We start from the raw sequence: 25,407 nt of genomic DNA on the forward strand, positions 1-25,407 counted from the left end.
GCTGCATCCAGCTGTTGGTAATGATCGGTTGGGGAACAATTAACAGTTAGGGATCTGAAGAATTGCTTTTGACATACCTCCAGGAATTAACAGAGGTGTACAGCATGGTTGATGAATAGTACAGTTCTAAAGGAGACAACTATAGGTAGAAACACACTATGTTATGACCAACTGAAGTGACCTGGATTGACTGACCAGTCCCATAGCAGACAAGGGATTTTATCTTCCTCTTCTGATTTATCCTCAAACGTTTTCATAGGTGGTAGCAGAGCGCAGTATAATGACATTGTGGTGATGTTTATAAATGTTCTTTATGTATTTTATACTCTCTTTCTATCTCCAGGAATATGATGATGGATACGGGACAGCTTACGATGACCAGGGTTATGACTCCTACGACACCAGTTACAGCAATCAAGGACAGAAGTAAGAGTCCGTTTCCTGTTTCTCAGGGCTGTACCTAAATGTATTCTCCGGGTCTCCTTATCATCCTAACCTGTGTTTTAGCAAGACAAAACTGTAGATATAGTACATATTATTGGTGTACACCCTTATTCTTTATTAGTTAAATAGGGGGTTAAAGGATACGTGCGTGGGCAAATCAAGTGGACCCTATAAGGATTTTTCTTAATAAAAAATACATTCAGTTTGTCAGAGGTTGTTGACAGTATATTGCATCAATGCTTGATTAACCAGATTAACCTGTTAGCATGCTAGTTCTCCATTAGCAACTTGTGAACCTACACATCAGATTAGCATGCTAGTTCTCCATTAGCAGCTTGTGAACCTACACATCAGATTAGCATGCTAGTTCTCCATTAACAGCATGTGAACCTACACATCAGATTAGCGTGCTAGTTCTCCATTAGCATCCCTATACATCAGCATATTAGCATGGTAGTTCTCCAAGTAACAGCAGGGGAACTAGAGGTCTTCACAAATCGGGTCGGATCCTGCTCGTTGGCCACGGGCTTGGAATCTGTGTGAACATTTGTGAAATACACACCAGATCTGAAATTATATTTGAAGAGTTTAGTTCAGGAATGCAAATTGCACTCAATTACATTTTATATTTACAGTTTATTCTCTTAAATTRTTGTCAGCGGGTCGGTCCCCTTTCATCAAACCAAATGTGTCAATATCATTTTGTGACAAAAYRACATATTTGCTTCTTGAAAACCAGCTACTGCGCACTTCACGTGATGCGGGGTGAAATGGGCAATATGCCTACTTGTTGTGGGAGAGGAGGAGGATGCAGCAGAAAAGAATGATAGTCTCTATAAAGTGAGTTTCTGAAAAATGGAGTTGTTCCTAACTGAAGTGAAGAAGAAACGGAATGAAAGAGAGCACAGGGTGGAAAAACCGACAGGCAAATCRTCTGTATTCGCCTCATTTATGCACATTGTGGATACGGAAGGGAAAAGGTCACCCATATTTTCAGGACCTGAGCTATTTAATTTAATTGTTTTATTTATTAAATGTACTCGTTTATTTAGGCTATTCAATTTATTTGTTTAGGCTTGGCATATTTAGTAGGCTGCTTTGCTATTTTATTTGGGTATTTTCTTTGTTTAAAATAACAGTTTGTTACCTAATGTTGAATGACTCGAGTCAAGTGTGATGTAAGATGTGTGACTCATTGAGGTGCTAGACTGATAGCGATAGGCTTATCTGCAGAAAATATTGTATTTCCTAATGTTGAAAGGCTGCCGATTTCTTGATTGTCTATGGCATGGATAAGTATAAGAAATATCAGGAAAACTTTTCACTTCAATTATGAGTATTTTATTAACTCTCCGGATGGTAGCCGTGAATGACTTTTCTATCAAACCCACATCCAAACCAATCTCAGGCTGTATAGGCGAATTCTGTAGGCCTAGAGGATGATGTACATTTAATTTAGGATGAAATGTTTTTAGTGCTGTTATAGAAATAGCCTACCAAAATAGGGAATACTAACCTAGACCTACACATCCCAATTGTTGGAAATGACACGGAATGTAAATAGGAGACTCCATCCTTCTGTAGCCTATTCCTAATTGAGAATCATGCTTGCTGATCAGACTTTTGATTACCTTTAGTCTAAATCAATGTTTATCAAAACAGTTAAATTGGCTGGATTGTAATGTTGCTCAGCAAAAATAAGTAGCTGTTCTCAGTCTTGCACGCGATGGTCGTCACAAAAAAATCATCCTGCTCAAATATTTGGGCAACAGAAATAAGGAAAACATTTCTGAAAATGAAATCTCCATCTAACTATAGGGATGTCATTATGAAAACAGCATCCATCTGTCGGTAATGATCGGTTGGGGAACAATTCACATTTAGGGATTAGAATTGCCTATAATTCCAAGAATCAATGGAGATACAAACATATTTAATAGAAACAAACGAGTTCATGAATATTATAGTTCTGAAGGAGAACGAGATAGTTCTGAATTATAGATACTGTAGATAAACATCCTTTACGYCATGACAAACTGAAATGGAACGACCTCTAATAGATTGAACTCTARTGGAACATATGGAGGGGCGACCAGAACGGCCAGGAATGAACAGTGCACGTCTTAGTGCCAACATAGAAGAACCAGTTTGGGGGTTCAGAATGAGATTGAGGGGAAACAAGCTTTTGAACTAAATAATGTTGATAGCTGTCTTTCTATTGTAACTTCTCAATCTGATGTCCTGTCATAAAGTATTTGAACCATAATGCCATAGTTTGACTAATACCAGTGGATCCCTTGTGCTAATATTTTTTATTCCTATTTTCATGTTTCAAGCCTTTGTTGCCCCATGAAGCCCAAATGGCTGTTTGGTTGTTTGGATCTATGTAACAGCAACAGAAGACCCTGCAGCTACATGGCTGTTTGGTGTCCTATAGCTCTATGCAATACAAACCAGGGGTTGGAACCGGTTCAGGTTCACCAACATTTTTCGAAGAACAGAATCAGAACCGGGAACAAAAGTGATCTATACTGTGCTGGAACATGGGAACCGGTTAATAAAATTATGTTACGTTCCGGGCAATATGTTCCATGTTTTTATTTTAATTCTGGTGCCGCTCTGCACACRCAAGCTTGTTAGCTAGCTAGCTAGCTCTAGTGCAACTTTAAGCCAACTCTTGGAAGTTCAAAGACGTTCAAAGTTCCTTCATAGAAACCGCTCCTCTGTAGGTATAATTCTGTGGGCCTAATTCAGATTATACATGTTATAAGATGCCCAGCACTTCAAGTCAAGCCTCCTACTCCACCCTCTCTCGCTCTCTCCCAACTCACAAAATGTCACTTGTCTCTCCAATGCACCTAAACAACTATAGCCCAATTGGTCACGTAATCGAATGGAATAAAATATATTTCACACGTTTAAAAAGGAACAGAAAGAAACAATATAAACTGTTACTTTTTGGGGATTCGAACTGGTTCAGAACTTTATTTTGCTAGTCGGAACAGTGGAAGGGAACCCCAACAAATAATGGTTCTGTTCAGAATGAAACAATTGGGAAATCATTTCCATTCCAACCCCTGATAGAAACAGAAGACCCTGCAACTAAACGCACAGAATTGATTTTCTCATATCAAGGGAGCGATCACCCTCACCATGTCACTTAAGGTCAAAGGACTTTGCTATGGCACGTTGGCTTGTTTGCTGCCATCTCTCTCTTTTATCGGTCCTGCAGCAGGGATGCGTCCCAAATGGCACCATATGCCCTATATAGCGCATTACTTTTGACTGCTCAAAAGTAGTACACTAAATAGGGAATAGGGCACCATTTGGGATGCATGCCTGCTGCTGTCACACCATCTTCCCTCCTCTCCTTTATTCTGTATGTTCTGCTTGCATGGGCAGTTTCAAAGAGGGCCTGATTGTTGCTGCACTTAAGATGTCAAAAATGGCATTAGTGGCAGCTGTAAGGGGGGTAAAGGAGAGAGAAAAAAATAACATATTAGACTGTCCCATGCTTTGTGAGGAGGGATGGTTGATGTTTTCTTTTGTGGCCGTGTCAGGATATATGTTGCCCAGGCCAGGCAGCCTACATCTCTCACACACTCTCTCTCTTGGGATGGCAGGTAGCCTGGCTGTTAAGAGCATTGGGCCAGTAACCAAAAGTTTGCTGGTTCGAACACACCAGCAGAAAAAAATGTTTTTGCCGATCTGCCCTTGAGCAAGGCAGTTTACCCCCAACAACAACTGCTCCCCGGGCGCTGATGACGTGGACATTGATTAAGGCATCCCCCTGCGGAGGGGTTGTGTTAAATGTGGAAGATACATTTTTTTGAATGCATTCAGTTATGCAACTGACTAGGGCCCATGTGTCAAACTCATTCCACGCAGGGCCGAGTGTCTGCAGGTTTTCGCTACTTCCTTGGACTTGATTGATCATTTAGGTAACTGATTAGTAAAGAACTCCCCTCATCTGGTTGTCTGGGTCTTAATTGAAAAACCAGAAAACACTAGGCCCTCCATGGAATGAGTTTGACACCTGTGCCTCAGGGCCAGAGTCTCTGACCCCCCCTGTCCTCTATGTAGTTGGGGTACATCTTAAAGGGGGGTACATCTTAAAGCCTGCCTGTTAGATCTGCAGAGAGGCAGAGGGAGTCACTGGGGGTAGGCTGGCCCTGAGCCCTGGTGTCTATCTGCAGCCATGTGGTGAATAATCACAGAGGCTTAAGGCAGAAGAAAAACGGAGTCCATCATGTAGAGGCTGGGTGGGTTGTGTGTGTGTGCTTGGTGGGGTGTGCTCGGCTCTGTTCTGCCCAGAGGCATGATGCTAGACTCAAAGAGATTTTGAGATCTGTTGCCTGGTTAGAAAGGGTGTGCGTCCCAAATGGTACCCTATTCCCATTATAGTGCACTACTTTTGACCGGGGCCCATATGGTAGTAGTGCAAAGGTAGTGCACTATATGGAATAGGGTGTCATTTGAGACACTCACTTAGGCTGACTAATGGGCTACCAGACTTTACAGCGTCTTCCTCCTGAGACACACTAGTCAGTTTATTTACTTATTTTTGTTAACTTATTTAAGTCTCAGAACTGCCTAGAACGTTTTTTTTTTTTGAGTGTAGATTGTTTATCATCTACATGATCATGTACATCTCTTGCAATTTCTTAGAACCTGACAGTGTGTTGTTTAAAGTGTAGTCGGATGATTGCAACCAGCCTGCTTTTTATACTCTCAGAATGTGTTTTTACTCTCAGTGGGTATTTGTAAATATGTACAGGACACTGCACATATTCAGTAAACACTCCCTGTTTACAGGACTTACTAGTAATTTTTTTTATGTCTCAGAAACAAATACATCATTTTTCAAACTAAATAATCACTATTTCATATGAAAATGGATTATTAAGAAATATTGTTAACCAGACAAGACCCTTTGAGTTCTTCTTTCATCTGTAGAGTAAGAGCATCATAGACGCTAGCAACCCTTTACAATGCATGGTGACGATACACAATATACACTCAGCGGACAGTTTAATAGGTACACCCATATAGTACCGGGTCGGACCCCCCTTTGCCTCCAGAACAGCCTGAATTCTTCAGGGCATGGATTCTACAAGGTGTGGCGTTCAAACGTTGCTCAAATAGTATCAAGGGACCTAGCGTGTGCTAGGAAAACATTCCCCACACCATTACACTACCGCCACCACCACACCATTCTCCTTCAACCTCTCTCATCAACGAGTTGTTTGCACCCGGAGGACTGCCGCTGACTGGATGTTTTTTGATGGTCGCCCCATTTTCGCACAGACTTTCTTGTTTCCTAAACCATTTGTTTACCACACCGCAAAGCCAGTGTGTACAGTAAATACAGTACAATACTGCGGTCTATAGTGCATACGGTACAGAACATTTCCTTTTTAAGGTCATCCAATTTAGATCTGCTGATGGACAAAAGGTACAGCCCTGTTTTACCCCGGAGCCCAATCTCAGCTTGAGCAGGTCAGAGCGGTAGCAGGGCTGGAACAGGGAAGGACCCAGGGGAATGTTAGACTGCATCCATGGACAAGACGTCTCCCTAACAATGCCTCACAGAGCCTGAGGAGCTCACTGCACAGTCACCAACCACATCAGAGCCCTGGCTGGGCGGCAGGCAGGACTTCACTAGCTGCAGGATAACAAGCAGAGCAATTTACTACAGTTGGTTTCTCCAGTGTCTCTAGTATAATATTAGCCCCTATTCCTGGCGGGGAAAGAGGGTCACCATTCTGGAGAGTTTGTTTTGGGGATTCTGGGCAAATACACTGTATGTCTACTATACTGTAGACATAATTGAGGTGGACATAATATTCCTGCTAAATACAAGATATGTAACTTGTTTTCAAATTGTAATTGCTGATAATAACCTAAACAACATTGAATAACATATTTAGTCAACATGAATGTAGCAGATTCACATTGGAAGGAAAACGAAACAGTTCACAACCTTGACTTTTAGCTAAACGGTGGTTCTTCTCAGTAGTTCGGAGACATTTACATGTTTCAGAAGAGAGGGAAAGCCTAGAGGAACATCTTGAAACGCCAAATCAGCATGACATCCATGGCAGCTTCAGCATAGCGGTCAATCTTCCGTATGAGCGCCATCATAGCCTTTTTCTACGGCATTTAATATACCGACCCAACCCACCGTTATTATTACCTGAAGGCAGGTAGGTAGATGTGTGGGTATTATTAAGCAGTTGGAAGGTCAGATGAATGGAGAGACTGAAGGAGAATCACTTTCATTGTATTAGCAGATAGAGGGTGATCTCCCTGTAGGTAAATGAGGAGGATGACAGGTGTTGCTCTGGGTGAGGTCATACAGAGGTTGGACACACACCGATCGGTTTGGATCAGAGTGTTATTTCATTCCTGACACAATACTACAGGGGCCTCTCGCCTCTTGCCTTCCTCTTCCTTTTCCCTGGCTCGTCAGCCTGCTCCCAAAGGGCCGTGGTTACAGGGAGGAGGGCCGCGGTTACAGGGCTAGCTGTGACAGCGTTTTAAAGGGCAGACACATCCCCTAGGAACAGTTGTAAAACTCAATACAGGAGACAAGTGTGGAGGTAAAAGGTAGCACAGGGGACTTGTGGAGATAGCAGCGAAGGGGAGAGAACCATTCTGAGGTAGGACAGAGCACAGGGGAGAGAACAGTTATGGATGTCTGAATGGCAAGTCTTGGTGGGTAGTCAAATCAAATCAAATGTATTTATATAGCCCTTCGTACATCAGCTGATATCTCAAAGTGCTGTACAGAAACCCAGCCTAAAACCCCAAACAATGCAGGTGTAGAAGCACGGTGGCTAGGAAAAACTCCCTAGAAAGGCCAAAACCTAGGAAGAAACCTAGAGAGGAACCAGGCTATGAGGGGTGGCCAGTCCTCTTCTGGCTGTGCCGGGTGGAGATTATAACAGAACATGGCCAAAGTGTTCAAATGTACAAGAAATGACCAGCTTGGTCAAATATATAATCACAGTAGTTGTCAAGGGTGCAGCAAGTCAGCACCTAAGGAGTAAATGTCAGTTGGCTTTTCATAGCCGATTAAGAGTATCTCTACTGCTTCTGCTCTCTAGAGAGTTGAAAACAGCAGGTCTGGGACAGGTAGCACGTCCGGTGAACAGGTCAGGGTTCCATAGCCGCAGGCAGAACAGTTGAAACTGGAGCAGCAGCATGGCAGGTGGACTGGGGACAGCAAGGAGTCATGCCAGGTAGTCCTGAGGCATGGTCCTAGGGCTCAGGTCCTCCGAGAGAGAGAAAGAAAGAGAGAAAGAGAGAAGTAGAGAGTCCACCAACAGTATGTGAACAGAGTACCAATGTAGACCACCATGGTGTGTATCAGTTGTGGAAAGTACCCGAGAAATCAAGAGTTATACTATTAAAACGTACAGATCTTGGCATGATTAGGCCTAGGAAATATGCGGCTGGTATTTCAGGCTTGGCAAACACACAGTAGTACATTAGTTCAAGAGAGTTAATTAGTTCAACACAATGTAATTGATTTCTATCTAAGAACCAGAGGTCTTGCAGTTCTCAGATGGGTACTTTCTGTAATAACTTTACTTGCACGTTTGATCCTTTTAATATTGTTCTAATTCAGTTCTCAGCAGTTTGTAACATTTGTTTTGACAGGCAACGTCTGTCTTTTGCCCTAATTAGCTTCAGAGCTAGAGATATTTTAATGTTGTAAGGCCTAACACGGGTTTTTGTTGCTGTCTCAAGTGTTGTCTTGGAAAGATTCCAGACGCTCTCAGGATGATGTCAGTTTATAGCATCGCAGAGAATATGATGAAAAACTGAGGATGAATCCCAAATGGAAACCTGTTCTCTATATAATGCACTTACTTTGACCAGAGCCCTATGCACCCTAGTCAAAAGTAGTACACTATATTAGGGATAGGATGTCATTTGGGATGCAACCTCAGTCTATATGCTTGGGCCGTAATAACGTTGCAGTCACCTGCCCATCCGTTGACCAAGACACAATCTGAGGTGAATTTTAATGTAATATGGCTGACTTTTGATCGTTGACTGACCATCGACATGTTAACCACATTATGTCATTTTTGAACGTTGACTGACCATCGACATGTTAACCACATTATGTCATTTTTGCTTGGTAGATTTTCCCTAAATCTACAAATGTAAGATGGTAAAAATAAAGCGGGGTCAGATTCAGACAAAGCAGATGATTATATTCACACATGTAAATCCATAGCGTTTACCGTTCAGTCCATCTTTGTGACATCGCAGCAAGGGTCCAACATTGAAGATTGCGTACGCAATCAGCTCCTGAGACAAGCAATCAACACCATATCCCTGAGGGAGTTTTCAATAACAATTACACCATCCTCATTTTGGATAATATACAGGACACATTCTCCCAAGTACAGTTCCTTTTCTGTCTGTTTATATTTCATCTATTTTTGTCTATTTTTGCTTTTTGCTGTATTTTTTTCAGAGCCTTAATCCATTAAATACAAAATACATACTGTACCCACTCTCCCGAGTGGCTAAGGCACTGCATCTCAGTACAAGAGACGTCACTACAGTCCCTGGTTTGAATCCAGTGGTTATCACATCCGGCCGTGATTGGGAGTCCCATAGGGCGACGCACAATTGGCCCAGCGTCGCCAGGGCTGGCCGTCATTGTTATTAAGAATTTGTTCCTAACTGACTTGCCTGGTTAAATTTATTTTTATTTTTTATATGTCAATATGAAGGAAGTCATGTCATTTTTCATAGTCTGAGATTGAAGGTTATCCTTTATCAAAATGAGTTATCTCGCTATCAAAATTATGTTAAACGCTCGCTATCTAATGAATATGCCCCTGAATGTTCTTCCTCCTGCATTGGAAAACCTATGAAATATTTAGTGTCTCCTCTCCCCTGGATATGACTGCTGACTATAGATTGTTCTTCTCAGTACCTCTGGATCCTCTCTAAATGTCCTAGCAGATCTCTGTAGGTTTATCACAGAGCAACAGAAGAGCAATGGCTGTGTAAGAAAACAAAGTCCACCAGGGACATGTACTACATCACTCAGATGTAACATCACCATCTGTTTATTGGCGCCGCAAACGACAACATCAGTACTTAGGATCAGCCATTTATAGAGGATACCTGTAAATCTGAGAGCCAGGCGGTAGGTATACCTGTGGACGAGCAGGTCTGGAGTCAGATTCCGTGATTCCTGATCATGAGACAAGGTTAACTAATGGCCTGCACTTTAAGACAGATTGCTCTTGCTTGTTTGTCTGAGATTGTCTGTTGTCTGTTGTGGGGCTGAGGCTGGGACTGGGACTGAGGCTGGGACTGGGACTGAGGCTGGGGCTGGGACTGAGGCTGGGGCTGGGGCTGGGGCTGAGGCTGAGGCTGAGGCTGAGGCTAAGGCTGAGGCTAAGGCTGAGACTGAGGTGGGGCTGTACCCCATGGTGTTCTGGTCAAAAGTAGTGCACTATATAGAGAATAGGGTGCCATTTGAGACACATCCTTTGTGTTTGTCTTGAACTAGCAGGAGACTAAAAATCAATTTTCTATCTTTGAAGCCAGAGATTTAAACACCCAGCATATTACAGTGGACTCTGGGTTTCTCCTTGAGATATAATCACCCAGCATAGTACAGTGGACTCTGGGTTCCTCCTTGCTCCTCTCCATCATTAGCTGTTAAGGAATGTTTACAGAGTTTGCTTGTGATTAAAACAACATAAAATATAAATTAAGTTGGGATTGTTTCAGTCCCTGACATGTTTCCAGCCACATTCCATTAGTGACTATTTATATAAACTTAGCAAAAAAAGAAACGTCCCTTTTTCAGGACCCTGTCTTTAAAAGATAATTCGTAAAAATCCAAATAACTTCACAGATCTTCACTGTAAATGGTTTAAACACTGTTTCCCATGCTTGTTCAATGAACCATTAACAATTAATGAGCATGCACCTGTGGAACGGTCGTTAAGACACTAACAGCTTACAGACGGTAGGCAATTAAGGTCACAGTTATGAAAACTTGGGACACTAAAGAGGCCTTTCTAGTGACTTTGAAAAACACTAAAAGAAAGATGCCCAGCGTCCCTGCTCATCTGCGTGAACGTGCCTTAGGCATGCTGCAAGGAGGCATGAGGACTGCAGATGTGGCCAGGGCAATAAATTGCAATGTCCGTACTGAGACGTCTAGGACAGCGCTACAGGGAGACAGGACGGACAGCTGATYGTCCTCGCAGTGGCAGACCACGTGTAACAACACCTGCACAGGATCGGTACATCCGAACAGCACACCTGCGGGACAGGTACAGGATGGCAACAACAACTGCCCGATTTACACCAGGAACACACAATCCCTCCATCAGTGCTCAGACTGTCTGCAATAGGCTGAGAGAGGCTGGACTGAGGACTTGTAGGCCTGTTGTAAGGTAGGTCATAACCAGACATCTCAGGCAACAATGACGCCTATGGGCACAAASCCGCTGTYGCTGGACCAGACAGGACTGGCAAAAAGTGCTCTTCACTGACGAGTCGCAGTTTTGTCTCACCAGGGGTGATGGTCGTGTTCGCGTTTATCGTCGAAGGAATGAGCGTTACATCGAGGCCTGGACTCTGGAGCGGGATCGATTTGGAGGTGGAGGGTCCGTCATGGTCTGGGCTGAGCTTGTTGTCATTGCAGACAATCTCAACGCTGTGCRTTACAGSGAAGACATCCTCCTCCCTCATGTGGTACTTTTCCTGCAGGCTCATCCTGACATGACCCTCCAGCATGACAATGCCACCATCCATGCTGCTTGTTCTTTGCGTGATTTCCTGCACGACAGGAATGTCAGTGTTCTGTCATGGCCAGCGAAGAGCCCAGATCTCAATCCCATTGAGCACGTCTGGGACCTGTTGGATTGGAGGGTGAGGGCTAGGGCCATTCCCCCCATAAATGTCCGGGAACTTGCAGGTGCCTTGGTGGAACAGTGGGGTAACATCTCACAGCAAGAACTGGCAAATCTGGTGCAGTCCATGAGGTGGAGATGCACTGCAGTACTTAATGCAGCTGGTGGCCACACCAGATACTGACTGTTACWTTTGATTGACCCCCCCCCTTTGTTCAAGGACACATTATTCCATTTCTGTTAGTCACATGTCTGTGGAACTTGTTCAGTTTATGTCTCGGTTGTTGAATCTTGTTATGTTCATACGAATATTTACACATGTTAAGTTTGCTGAAAGTAAACTCAGTTGACAGTGAGAGAATGTATTTGTTTTTGCTGAGTTTAGTGTTAATGGATGCTTTTTAATAAATGCCATTTAGCGTACAATTTTATGCAAAGCGAATTACAGTCATGCATGCATACATTTTACATATGGGTGATCCCAGGAATCAAACCCGCTACTCTGGCATTACAAGCACCATGCTCTACCAATTGAGCTACAAAGGGCCACTATAGAAGTGCTAGGAGGCGTTTGACTGTGCCATTTGGGATACAACCTGTATTTTACTTGAAGCAGTTTGTTTCACCTGGATCGTTGCCCTTCAGGGCGTAGCTGAGGCCTGAGGACTCACTGACCAGACCAGGGTAATAGAGGAGAAAAGGACATTGGTAGAGAGAGGCAATGTGTGAGGATATTGACAAAATGTCAACCCAGAAATTAGAGGTGCCTAACAGCTTTGGGAGTCCTCCTCTCGTCCTTGTGAAAGGGGAAAGCTTTGACTTGGCAGCTCTCTGAGGACCTGACAGCAGCTATTGGTCCTCGTAGCCTTTAGCTTTACACCAACAGGAAGGATAAGCCGCTTGTTTAGCCCCTCAGCTTCCCAGGGCGTACTCTAGCGGAACGGTTTGTAGTTGAGTGTATATTCAGAGGGGTTCCGCTCTGGGAAGAATATACCCCAGTATTGAGACATGGTGTGAAATCAAATGACCACACACCCTGTCAGGTGTTTCATAGTGTACATCTCTGGTGTTTCATTTGCTGTATCTCTTTCTCTCTGTCTCTCTCTTGTCTCTGCTCTGTCTCTCTCTGGTCTGCTCTGTCTGTCTGCGCTCTCTCGCTCCTCTCGCTCTCTCTCTCTCTCTCTCTCCCTCACCCTTCCACATCTACCCCCTCTCTCTCTCTCCTCACCCTCCACATCTACCCCCTCTCTCCTTCTCCTTCACCCCTCCACATCCTACCCCCCCCTCTCTCTCTCTTCACCCTCCACATCTACCCCCCTCTCTCTCCTTCACCCTCCACATTCTACCCCCTCTCTCTCTCTCTCCTTCACCCTCCACATCTACCCCCCCCTCTCTCTCTCTCCTTCACCCTCCACATCTACCCCCCCTCTCTCTCTCTCCTTCACCCTCCACATCTACCCCCCCTCTCTCTCTCTCCTTTCACCTCCACAATCTACCCCCCTCTCTCTCTCTCCTTCACCCTCCACATCTACCCCCCTCTTCTCTCCTTCACCCTCCACATTTCTACCCCCCGCCTTATCTCGCCTTCTTCACCCTCCGACTCTACCCTTTTCACTTCATCTACCCCCTCTCTCTCTCTCTCTCTCTTCCCCTCCACATCTACCCCCCCTCTCTCTCTCCTTCACCACTCCACATCTACCCCCCCTCTCTCTCTCCTTCACACCTCCACATCTACCCCCCCTCTCTCTCTCTCCTTCACCCTCCACATCTACCCCCCCTTCTCTCTCTCCTCACCCTCCACATATCTACCCCCCCTCTCTCATCTCTGGTTTCTCTCTCTAAAGCCATGATGAGTGGTGTCAGGTATATATAAGCAGCTGGACACCAGTGTAAGACTCACAGTGGTACCTCTGCTGTGAGGGTTGATTGGAAAACATCACACTCTGAATAACAACGTCTGGCTTCTCTTTGTGGACACAGAGCATAAATATTCACTCACATCTTAGCAGGGGTCCAGTTTAGATAAGAGGAAAAAGCCTGCCTTTGTTTCTGCTGTTATTGTTCCCTGGTTGAGTCATGAGCTGTGTGAGCAATGCAATCTTCATGCCAAGTCAATGATCTCCCCGGGGAAGAAACCCAACATGAATGCCTTTTCTGGACAATGTCTCAAGCAGACATTTATAGATCCGCAACTATAGACGTTTCCCCCCTCCCCCCTCCGTCCCCTAATATAAATTTAAATTGTTCATGTATGCTTGTGCCTTTAAGTTTCTTTAAAAAAAAACAATCAACATGCTGCCAATCAAAGTTAAATAATGATTAAGTGCTTTGAAACGCGAAAATCATAAAAGTCATCATTTTTTGTTGATCTGGTGTATAGCTGGGCCTTTAGTGTCACCTCCAACACTAAGCCAGAGAGAGGAGGGATAAGCCCCAGACTGACAGGCACGGAGACCAGGGCCATAACTACATATGAGGACACCGAAAAATATATAATAATAGAGATATATATTTTCCACACAATAAAGTAAATAAATTACGGGTCAACATCTAAAGACTGCTCCCGGTGTTGATTAAAGCTCAGAATGCTTATATTCTTGATCTGACTGACTTCTAATCACGCCTGCCGCTTTGCAAACGAGTGGAATCCTGAGCAGAGGTTGGTTCGTTATGTTCACCTGCGTCCCCTGGATTTGCCTCCCGGATTTCCCTTTTTATCAGCACATTTACCACTCTCTCAAACGGTTATCTCCGCCCTCTCGCCGAACAGGCCGAGGGCCTGAGATGTTAAACGAACTACCCCAACTCGGAGTCGGCTCTAGTGGGCAACTAGAGACGCTGATGACAGTGTGTTTGTGAGATAACGGACCAAAGGCCATTTTAAAACTGTCCCGCGACTGCTGCCGTATCTACAGCCATCCCCCAAACAAACAAAAACTGGTTAATAGTTGCTTATAGATGCAGTCAGTTAGGTGGCTACATGCCGGAACACACTTCTATTGCGGTAATGTTAAAGGCCTCTGGCTAGTATTACTTAGCTAGCTAGAACGATGAAGTAAGAGGCTGACGTTAAACAGAGGCTAGCTCAGCAGGAGCAAAAAAAATAGGCTACTAAGTTCTCATAATAACTCTATAAAAAAAAGAAGATATGTTTCAATATGAACATCTCCGATCTTCCCTGTAGGCCTAGATTAAAATGCAATCAAACTACAAACGATACAGTTCATACGTTGTCATTTCTATGGGTGGTTGTTCGTTCTTATCTCCATCATCCACTGGAGTTTAAAGTTGACCCGTTACCCACTTTTCCCCCCCAACAACGTCACTGATATTGATACCGAATTGGACCTCATATTCTAATAACTCATGTGATGATACGATCATCGGTGCACTCCATTGACGTCTGTTTATGCAGAACTTGATTAGTAATGCCTAGGAATACAAATGTGAACGCTATGTATATCTCTATGTTACGAGTTGATGACTTTATGCAAGTCATCATTACAAATGACTGAACAGATGCTGCGTGTCAGTGTGAATCATTTCTCATATTTCCCCCCTTTCTGGGGTATAACATTACAATCGTATAGCTAATAGGCTATGTGTTTGTAAATCGAGTGAGGTGAATCAACCTACAGCAGCCAAGGTGATAATTGTTTGGGACATTTTTGCTTGTTTTGCTGTTCTCCAAATAGTATTTTAAAACATTTTTCTTATATAGAAATGCAGTAAATGAGCTTCAACTTTCAAAAAATGTCCTGGAGGGGACCTCACTAAAACTGAAACCCTGGTTACGGCCCTGACGGTGACAGAGATGGTGACGGGGAGAAGACTCAGCTGTGATGGGTGGCATGTGCCGGCTCTGTGGCAGCCTTATGATGAATTACCTTTCTGGGCTTGAATGATAGGACTGATACTGAATGATACCAGCGCACGATTGTTCTGTCAGCAAGTCAACAGGGACCGCTGAGAAATAAATAAAGAATAGCAAAGAAATGAACCACAATTCAAGATGGCCTCCCTTTTTATTTTTTTATTACAGGTGCCATCTCTCATATATAGCTCCACATCCTGGATATGGGGAGACTGACATAGCCAGGAAATTGCCATGTGAAAGCACAGAAGGCACAGCTACTGTAACTTCTGAGTGAATATTGGCTGTCTGATCTATTGTGTACTGTATCCTGTAAGGGAGGGAGGGCATAGTTATGAAAGAAATGATCTGTATGCACCTTTTGCGTATGTTTGTAATGTAGAGTATATGTTCATGGTTACATACAGCAGAATGGTACATCAATTCTGTACATCATGACGTTATTTCACTTTACCGAACAGTTCTCATTCCGAACATTCTCATTCCAGGTAATGATTTGATAGCTGTGTGSTGTAATGTACCTCTATCATTTTCTATTAAGGCCTAAAGGCCATGTCATTTTATTGTTAATAAGAGATTCTGATGGATATCTCCTCTTTCTTTCCTTTCACAGCTCAGACCATTATTATGAGTACGGACAGGATAATGGTGAGGAATCATACGAGTCATACGGTCAGTTGCTAACTGCTTTATTCAAATGTGAAATGTTGTTTAAATGCATACACACCACCTGTCTTGTTCAGTGTGGACCTCTTTTCATCATCAACGCAGCAGTTTAAATGCTGTTAAACCCACATGCAATGTCTTTTCCCCTAATAGGTGCTATATACATGTTTTGACAGATTTGTTGTAGATGTATTGTTAGCATTAATCAGAATACCAAGTGATGGGATACATGAGGCATGGTCTGTGTCATCTTAATGGTAAAATAATTTATTGGTGATTATTCTGTTCCACAACTGAATTAGGCCTCTTTTACGCAACTCCATATGAACAACGTACATTTATCTGACAATGTCAAACACAATTCTGTTATTATAAAGGTTGGGGATGTCTGATAAAGACACAGTAATTCTATAAAGCGGGGCATGGCTACGTCCACAGAATGTCCTGACTGTATTCATACGTAAACCATGAGTGATAGAGTAACTGATATGCATTGACGTCTGGTTTTCTAATACAGCTTTAACTATGGTTTTATTTTCTGGTGAAATGTTTTGAGCGCTGTATGGTTCTCGTCTCAGTCACTGGGCCGTTAATGTAATCTCATTACCCAGGTCTCCTCTTGCTTTGGCAGATGTCAATTCTTATAGCACATCTGTAAAGTAAAGGACTTTTATGCTCTTCAGTCCATAATAACGTTGTAACAGCTCATAACATAGGGCGGCAGGTAGCCTAGCGGTTAAAAGCGTTGGGCCAGTAAACGAAAAATTGCTGGTTCGAATCGCCTTTAATCTAATTGCTCCAGGGTCACTGCAAATACTGGCTGATCCCTGGCTCTGAACCACCTCTCTGAAGCTGTCTCAGGGGAAGTGGGATTCAACAACACAAAATTGTGAAATAGGACAAATGTAAGCACACAGCTAATTACTATAACTGAAACAGCAGCTAATTCATATTACAATTTGCAACACAGATTAACACACGAGTTATGTGGCAAGAAACTCTGGCTGGAAAGTGTTAAGAACTAACCTCCAGAAGCAGACAAACACACAGAGGCTAACAGTGCAATGCTACATGCTTTCTAACAGGTCAAAATAAAGAGGTGTTTGACAGTTCAAAGAAAGGCGCTGTTTAAAYGATAAACAGAGTTGATGGTACATGGTTAATCTCTAACCACAATGTTACATTGGTCACTGTCTCTCTAAAGTGAGTGTCAGTGAAGGTGTGACAGGTTTAGAGACTATTAGATACTATTGGTTATGGGCTGCCAGCAGAGACCATGTCAAGGGAAAAACAGTCCTTTGTGAGCCTCTGCTCTGCTCYGGGGATGAGACTCTGTTGGCTAGAGATCACACAAAGGCTGCCATCGATGCAGCAGGCACTTGGCACATAGACAGCAGAGGGCCTGAATGAGGTCTGATTTGGGCTAATGGTTATTGTGACCTTTTGTTAGGAGCCACTACACTGGCTCTTTTCAAGTAGCTATCTGATCTTCTGTTTCAATTATCTAAACGCATCCTTCTAGGTTAATGACAAGCTTCTTGGTGGATTGTCTGTTTGAACTACAGAGGCCGGGAGTCTTCTGTTGTTCCAGTTAGATAGGCCATATCAACATCAGTCTCTCAAATAACTCAGAAAGTTAGTCCATTGACATAATTCAACTTTTGTTGGACTGGTTTGATGCCTGATTGAAGCATGATTGCTGAATTATTACCTCAGTTCCAGGCTAAGGAAAAAATGACAAATATTTGTCCAATAACCTGTTGACATAATAAAAATCAGAGTTACACAAGAGTGTGTATGTGTGTGTAGAAGTGTTCCTTACGTATGGCTGTTTCCCTATAAAGCAGGTCAGGAGGACTGGACAACTAATCGTGGCAAGGCGCCAGCTGCACGGACGGCCAAGGGAGTGTACAGAGAGACGCCCTACTCCAGATATTGAACTGATTATACAACAACCTGCACAATCCCTCATGGATGTGTCATCAAGTAATGGATTTTATACGGACGCTCCCTTCTTTTTAGAATAAAAACACAAAGAAAACCAAACAATAACACAGAGGAAATGATGAAGGTAAAGACCTTGAAATCAATCGTAAACATGGGTTTTAAAAACGGAAGACCCTGGTATGATGTCAAGACTGTTTCCACTGGGAATAATGTGTATAATTTAGGTCATCTACCCACTCCTAAACAAGTAGATATCTAAATATTCTGGACCCAGTTATAGAGTGATTGGTCATTGGTAATATATTAGTGATTTAGTTGTAGAGAGGTGAAGTATTGTAGATATTTTTGCCTGTCCCTTGCAAATGAAACCTTTCCAATCAGAAAAGATCCTGATATAAATATTGTTGTTTTATCTCCTTTTGTAAATGATAGTTCTTTAATGTTAAAGGGCTTATAAAAGCATGGCGTGGAATCATTGTGGATAGTGTCAACTGTTTTATTCCTGTCTTAAAACGTGTAGATGTGTGTTTCTGTTTAATTTCCCCCATTTAATCAATCTTCAATCTCAGCTCTCAATCCCTTCTTTTTTTGGTGTAAAAACCCTCAGTAAGAAAAAATAATCAAGAGCTGCAAGACATTTTAGGTAAAGCCCTTAATAATTCATTCCAATCCATATATTTTGGGGGGCTTTAATACCTGAAATGCTTTCAGACATTGTATAAATCAGGTTCTTGAGACATTAACAGAAATAGTATATTAGCATATTAACATTATCCGCTTATGTAAGCCCTTTACATTGTTCTTCTTGGTTGATGCTCAATAAACTTTTGGAAATATAGAAGTTTGTGTTCAAGAGCGTAATTCTGTATTTACATAAATAGAAAACACAATAATCTAATATAACAAAACTAACATTGCAAAGAATGATGTTGATGATAATATTGAAAACGCTGACTTTAATACTGGTTCTTAAATTCCGTAATGTACACTACCGTTGAAAAGTTTGGGGTCACTTAGAAATGTCCTTGTTTTTGAAAGAAAAGCAAATTGTTTGTCTATTAAATAACATCAAATTGATCAGAAATGAAGTGTAGACATGGTTAATGTTGTAAATGACTATCGTAGCTGGAAACGGCAGATTTTTTTATGGAATATCTACATAGGCATACAGAGGCCCATTATCAGCAACCATCACTCCTGTGTTCAAATGGCACGTTGTGTTAGCTAATACAAGTTTATCATTTTAAAAGGCTAATTGTGAAGAGGCGACTCCAGTGAACGTCAACAGTGAATAGGCGACTCCGGGATGCTGGCCTTCTAGGCAGAGTTCCTCTGTGCCGTGTCTGTGTTCTTTCGCACATCTTAATCTTTTCTTTTTATTGGCCAGTCTGAGATATGGCTTTTTCTTTGCAACTCTGCCTAGAAGGCCCTCATCCCGGAGTCGCCTCTTTACTGTTGACGTTGAGACTGGTGTTTTGCGGGTACTATTTAATGAAGCTGCCAGTTGAGGACTTGTGAGGCCTCTGTTTCTTAAACAAGACCCTCTAATGGTCTTGTCCTCTTGCTCAGTTGTGCACCAGGGCCTCCCACTCCTCTTTCTATTCTTGTTAGAGCCTGTTTGCACTGTTCTGTGAAGGGAGTAGTACACAGCGTTGTACAAAATCTTCAGTTTCTTGGCAATTTCTCGCATGGAATAGCCTTCATTTCTCAGAACAAGAATAGACTGACGAGTACTTTGTTTTTAGCCATTTTGAGCCTGTATTCGAACCCACAAATGCTGACGCTCCAGATAGCCAACTAGTCTAAAGAAGGACAGTTTTATTGCTTCTTTAATCAGAACAACAGTTTTCAGCTGTGCTAACATAATTGCAAAAGGCTTTTCYAATKATCAATTAGCCTTTTAAATGATAAACTTGTATTAGATAACACAACGTGCCATTGAAACACATGAGTGATGGTTGCTGATAATGCGCCTCTGTACGCCTATGTAGATATTCCATATACAATCTGCCATTTCCGGCTACAATATTCATTTATAACATTAACAATGTCTACACTGTATTTCTGATCAATTTGATGTTATTCTAATGGACAACAAAAAGGCTTTTCTTTCAAAAACAAGGACATTTCTAAGTGACACCAAACTTTTGAACGGAAGTGTATGTTGAGACTCTTGAGAGATATCATACTGATCAAGAATTAGCTTCTGAATAATATGATAACATGTACAACAACATAAAAGTGAACATTATTTTAACACAAAAATATATTTAAAAACTGAATGCAAGTAACAAAACAACACAATTTTTTAAAGAACTGTGTTGTATGTATATTGCCTATTTGTATATTGCAATTCAGCTAATGTTTTGTAGGTAATGATTTCGATACAATGTCAATCACAGATTTAAGTCTCTGATGTGTGTTTTTCATATGTAATATCTTAATAAAACGGATTACAATATGTCAGTTGACATTATATGTAACAGTACACGAACATGTACAGTAACAATGGCAGCGGCACCTGTATTTTCTTGCTTGCCTATCTGATAATAAGTGACTTTGAGTATCTTATAATAGACAGTCCTATTACATTTTAATGACAACAAACAGTGACACCAGGAGAAACTCCTAGGGACTGTTCATAACTTTTCTACTGGATGTAAACAATGGCTTTTACACAATTGTATAGAATTTGTATGGAGGGGATCTCGTTTCTGTTCCTGTTTTGCTCCCTGTGTTCTCCTCTGGAGCCTGCCCTGACCTTTGGCCCTGCCCCTCTGTTAGAGAGACTCTAAATGACCCCTGACCTCTGAACCCCAGCTGACCTCCGCACTGAGAGGACGGCAGACAGACAGTAGCTGTTTTAAAAGACCTCCCTCCATCAGTTCCACAAGGTAATCAAACCCAACCAACCTAACCTCACCGTAATGTAGACTGACAAACATAAAGCACTAAAACTAAAATTAAGTTTAATATGTTGTTCATCATTAAGTCTTTCTTAATCTTGAAGGGGTTTAAAAGTCAACACTGGGGATTAATTAGACTCCGATATAAACAATTTAAAAGTAATATAAATAGCTGTAATATTTCTAGCAAGTTTGGTGTGCAATAACTGTATTATATGACTTTGATTATATATGGTGTATTGTAAGTAAAATGAATTACTCTTTAACCATACTAAAACTATTTTTCTGAATCACTTTAAATTGCAACAGTTTGCTTTCTTTCTGTACCTTTATTTTGTCATCAATCATGTTATTTCCTTTATTTTAGGCTGGTGCCAGAGCCCACAGCAGGAAATCATACGTCCGACCACCCTCAAGCTCTGAAGGTGAGTTGCAATTAAACGCTATTCGTCTGATAATTCTTCTTCTTTATATCAACATAACCAGAGTGCTTTTGTTACATATACAGTATTATCCATGATTAAAAATATACAGGGTATGTCCCAAATGGCACCCAGTTCCCTATATAGTCCATTACTTTTGACTAAAGACCTATGGGCCTTGATCAAAAGTAGTCTACGACAGTGCCTTCAGAAAGTATTCACACCCCTTGACTTTTTCCACATTTTTTGCATTACATCCTGAATTGAAAATTGATTAAATGTACCTTTTGTATCACTCGCCTACACACAATACCCTATAATGTAAAAGTAGAATTATGTTTTTAGAAATGTTTATTCATTAAAAATTAAAAGCTGTAATGTCTTGAGTCAATAAGTATTAAACCTCTTTGTTATGGCAAGCCTAAATAAGTCCAGGAGTTAAAATTTGCTTAACAAGTCACATAATATATTTCATCGATAATAGTGTTTAACATGATTTTGTGATGACTACCTCATCTCTATGCCCTACACATACAATTACAGTGCATTCGGAAAGTATTCAGACGCCTTGACTTTTTCAACATTTTGTTATGTTACAGCCTTATTCTAAAATAGATTTTTTTTCAAACTAATGCCCATCAATCTACACACAATAGCCCATAATGACAAAGTGAAAACAGGTTTTTAAAGCAGACAGTGAATATCCGTTTGAGCATGTTGAAGTTATTAAATACAAAGATACAGGCGTCCTTCTTAAAAACTTATTACGGCTGAGATCCCGTTAACGGGATCGATATGACAACAGCCAGTGAAAGTGCAGGGCGCCAAATTCAAACAACAGAAATCTCATAATTAAAATTCCTCAAACATACAAGTATTTTACACCATTTTAAAGATAAACTTGTTGTTAGTCCCACCACAGTGTCCGATTTCAAAAAGGCTTTACGACGAAAGCACACCATCTGATTATGTTAAGTCAGTACCTAGTCACAGAAAAAAAGCAGAAATAGAAATACAATTAATCACTAACCTTTGATGATCTTCATCAGATGACACTCATAGGACGTCATGTTACACAATACATGTATGTTTTGTTCGATAAAGTTCATATTTATATCCAAAAATCTCAGTTTACATTGGCGCGTTATGTTCAGTAAAATTTTGCCTCCAAAACATCTGATGATTTTGCAGAGAGCCACATCAATTTACAGAAATACTCAAAATAAACATTGATAAAAGATACAAGTATTATACATGGAACTTTAGATAAACTTCTCCTTAATGCAACCGCTGTGTCAGATTTCAAAAAAGCTTTACCGAAAAAGCACACCATGCAATAATCTGAGTACGGTGCTCAGACACAAAAACAAGCCATACAAGCCATATCCGCCATGTTGTGGAGTCAACAGAAGTCAGAAATATCATTATAAATATTCACTTACCTTTGATGATCTTCATCAGAATGCACTCCCAGGAATCCCAGTTCCACAATAAATGTTTGTTTTGTTCGATAAAGTCCATAATTTATGTCCAAATACCTCCTTTTTGTTCGCGCCTTCAGTTCACAAATCCAAATTCACGACGCGCAGGCCAGGCGAAAAGTCCAAAAATTCCATTACAGTTCGTAGAAACATGTCAAACGATGTATAGAATCAATCTTTAGGATGTTTTAACATAAATCTAAAATAATGTTTCAACCGAAGATTTCCTTTGTCTTTAGAAATGCAATGGAACGCAGCTACCTCTCACGGGAGCGCGCCTGAATGAGCTCATGGCACTCTGGCAGACCCCTTACTCAATCAGCTCTTATTCTCTCCTCCTTTACAGTAGAAGCCTGAAACAAGGTTCTAAAGACTGTTGACATCTAGTGGAAGCGTTAGGAAGTGCAATCAAACCAAATTTCCACTATCTTGGATAGGCAAAGAGTTGAAAAACTACAAACCTCAGATTTCCCACTTCCTGGTTGGATTTTTTTCTCTGTTTTTTGCCCTGCCATATGAGTTCTGTTATACTCACAGACATCATTCAAACAGTTTTAGAAACTTTAGAGTGTTTTCTATCCAAATATACTAATAATATGCATATCTTAGCTTCTGGGACTGAGTAGCAGACAGTTTACTCTGGGCACCTTATTCATCCAAGCTACTCAATACTGCCCCCCAGCCATAAGAAGTTATCTTCAGTTGCCGGAGAGGAAGGAAACCACTCAGGGATTTCACCATGAGTTTAAAACAGTTAGAGTTTAATGGCTGTGATACGAGAGAACTGAGGATGGATCAATAACATTGTAGTTACTCCAAAATACTAACCTAAATGACAGAGTGAAAAGAAGGAAGCCTGTACCGAATAAAAAATATTTCAAACAATGCATTATGTTTGCATTACGCACAATAAAGTAAAACTGAGAAAAAAAAATGGCAAAGAAATTAACTTTACGTCCTCAATAGAAAGTGTTATGTTTTGTTATGTTATGCAAATCCAACACAACACATCACTGGGTACCACTCTTCATATGTTCATGCATGGTGGTGGCTGCATCATGTTATGTGTATGCTTCTCATCAGCAAGGACTAGGGAGTTTTTTTAGGATAAAAAGAAACGGAATAAAGCTAAGCACAGGCAAAATTGTAGATGGAAAACCTGGTTCAGTCTGCTTTCCAACAGACACGGTGTCACGTTCTGACCTTAGTTCCTTTGTTTTGTATTTTGTTTTAGTATGGTCAGGGCGTGAGTTGGGTGGGTTGTCTATGTTCGTTTTTCTATGTTTTTCTATTTCTGTGTTTGGCCTGATATGGTTCTCAATCAGAGGCAGCTGTCAATCGTTGTCCCTGATTGGKAACCATATTTAGGTAGCCTGTTTTCTGTTGGGTTTTGTGGGTGGTTATTTTCAGTCTTTGTGTGTCTGCACCAGACAGAACTGTTTTGGTTGTTTCTTTGTTGTTTTGTTATTTAAGTGTTCAGTTTTGATTATTATTAAACATCATGAACACTTACCATGCTGCACCTTGGTCCTCACCTTCTTCCACCGACGACAGCCGTTACACACGGGGAGACAAAATCACCTTTCAGCAGGACAATAACCTAAAACACAAGGCCAAATATACCCTGGAGTTGCACACCAAGAAGATATTTAATGTTCCGGAGTATTATAGTTTATATTAGAGTTTATAATTGGCTCATTCATCCCCCTCCTCTCCCCTGTAACTATTCCCCAGGTCRTTGCTGCAAATGAGAACGTGTTCTCAGTCAACTTACCTGGTAAAAATAACGGTAAAATAAATAAATAAAAAATTACACTTTTGACTTAAATCGTCTTGAAAATCTATGGCAGGACTTGAAAATGGTTGTCCAGCAATGTCTAGCAACCTGAGACGTGTTTGAATCATTAAAAAAAAAAAAAAAAATGAAATATTGTACAATCCAGGTGTTCAAAGCTCTTAAAGACTTACCCAGAAAGACTAACAGCTGTAATCGCTGCCAAAGATTATTCTAACGTGTTGACTCAGGGGTGTGAATACTTATGTCAATGAGATATTCCTGTATTGTTTTTTTTACATTTCTAAAAACGTATTTTCACTTTGCCAAATTTCATCAATTTTGAATCATGTGGCTTAAGTGAAGGGGTATGTATATGTACCATATATGTACCATTTTGGACATGGCTAATAGAGATATTATGAACGCAACATACAAACGGTTGCATGAGGTCTTGAGTTAGAAATGTAACACTTTATAGTACTTAAGCATGGAATACATTGTAAATTGGAGGATTTTCACACCTACAGCAGCCGGGCTGTGAAGAGTCTATTGTCCTGCTGATAGGAAACATTGTTTGCATAATGATCTAACTTGCTACAGTACTACAGTACTACAGTACTACAGTACTACAGTGAAAAACAAGTGTTGCCTCCAGCTGTAAATAAAAACACAGCATCTTGTTTACATTCTTTATTGTAAACATAATGTCACAAATAAGTTGTATCTACCTTTCCAATTACTTTTAGAGTTGGGATTTACAAATGTGCGCTTTTTATGTCATTTTTAGTAAGTAATATGTTACAGTCCAGTTACAGCTTGTTCGGATCAAATAGAAACCCCCAAAATACGTGTATTTTTGGGGGGTTTGCGTGCAGGACAGAGGAATAGCAATTCTTACACTGTTGTTCAGGAGGAACGGAAAATTGCATGTCAATTCATAAACCATGTGCCATCAAAAATCTCTTCCCAACTATTTTGCAATCTAT

At 41.2% G+C, this 25,407-nt stretch overlaps 1 long non-coding RNA gene across 1 annotated transcript; it reads left to right on the forward strand.

Moving 5' to 3' along the window:
* Positions 1-343: 343 nt before the first annotated feature.
* Positions 344-20,296, forward strand: LOC112067879 (uncharacterized). Its single transcript, XR_002893446.2, has 3 exons — positions 344-426; positions 15,836-15,894; positions 17,736-20,296. It is a non-coding gene; the product is annotated as an uncharacterized lncRNA (long non-coding RNA).
* The last annotated feature ends 5,111 nt before the right edge of the window (positions 20,297-25,407 follow it).

Source organism: Salvelinus sp. IW2-2015, linkage group LG31 (assembly GCF_002910315.2).
Source record: "Salvelinus sp. IW2-2015 linkage group LG31, ASM291031v2, whole genome shotgun sequence".
Lineage (NCBI taxonomy): Eukaryota > Metazoa > Chordata > Actinopteri > Salmoniformes > Salmonidae > Salvelinus > Salvelinus sp. IW2-2015.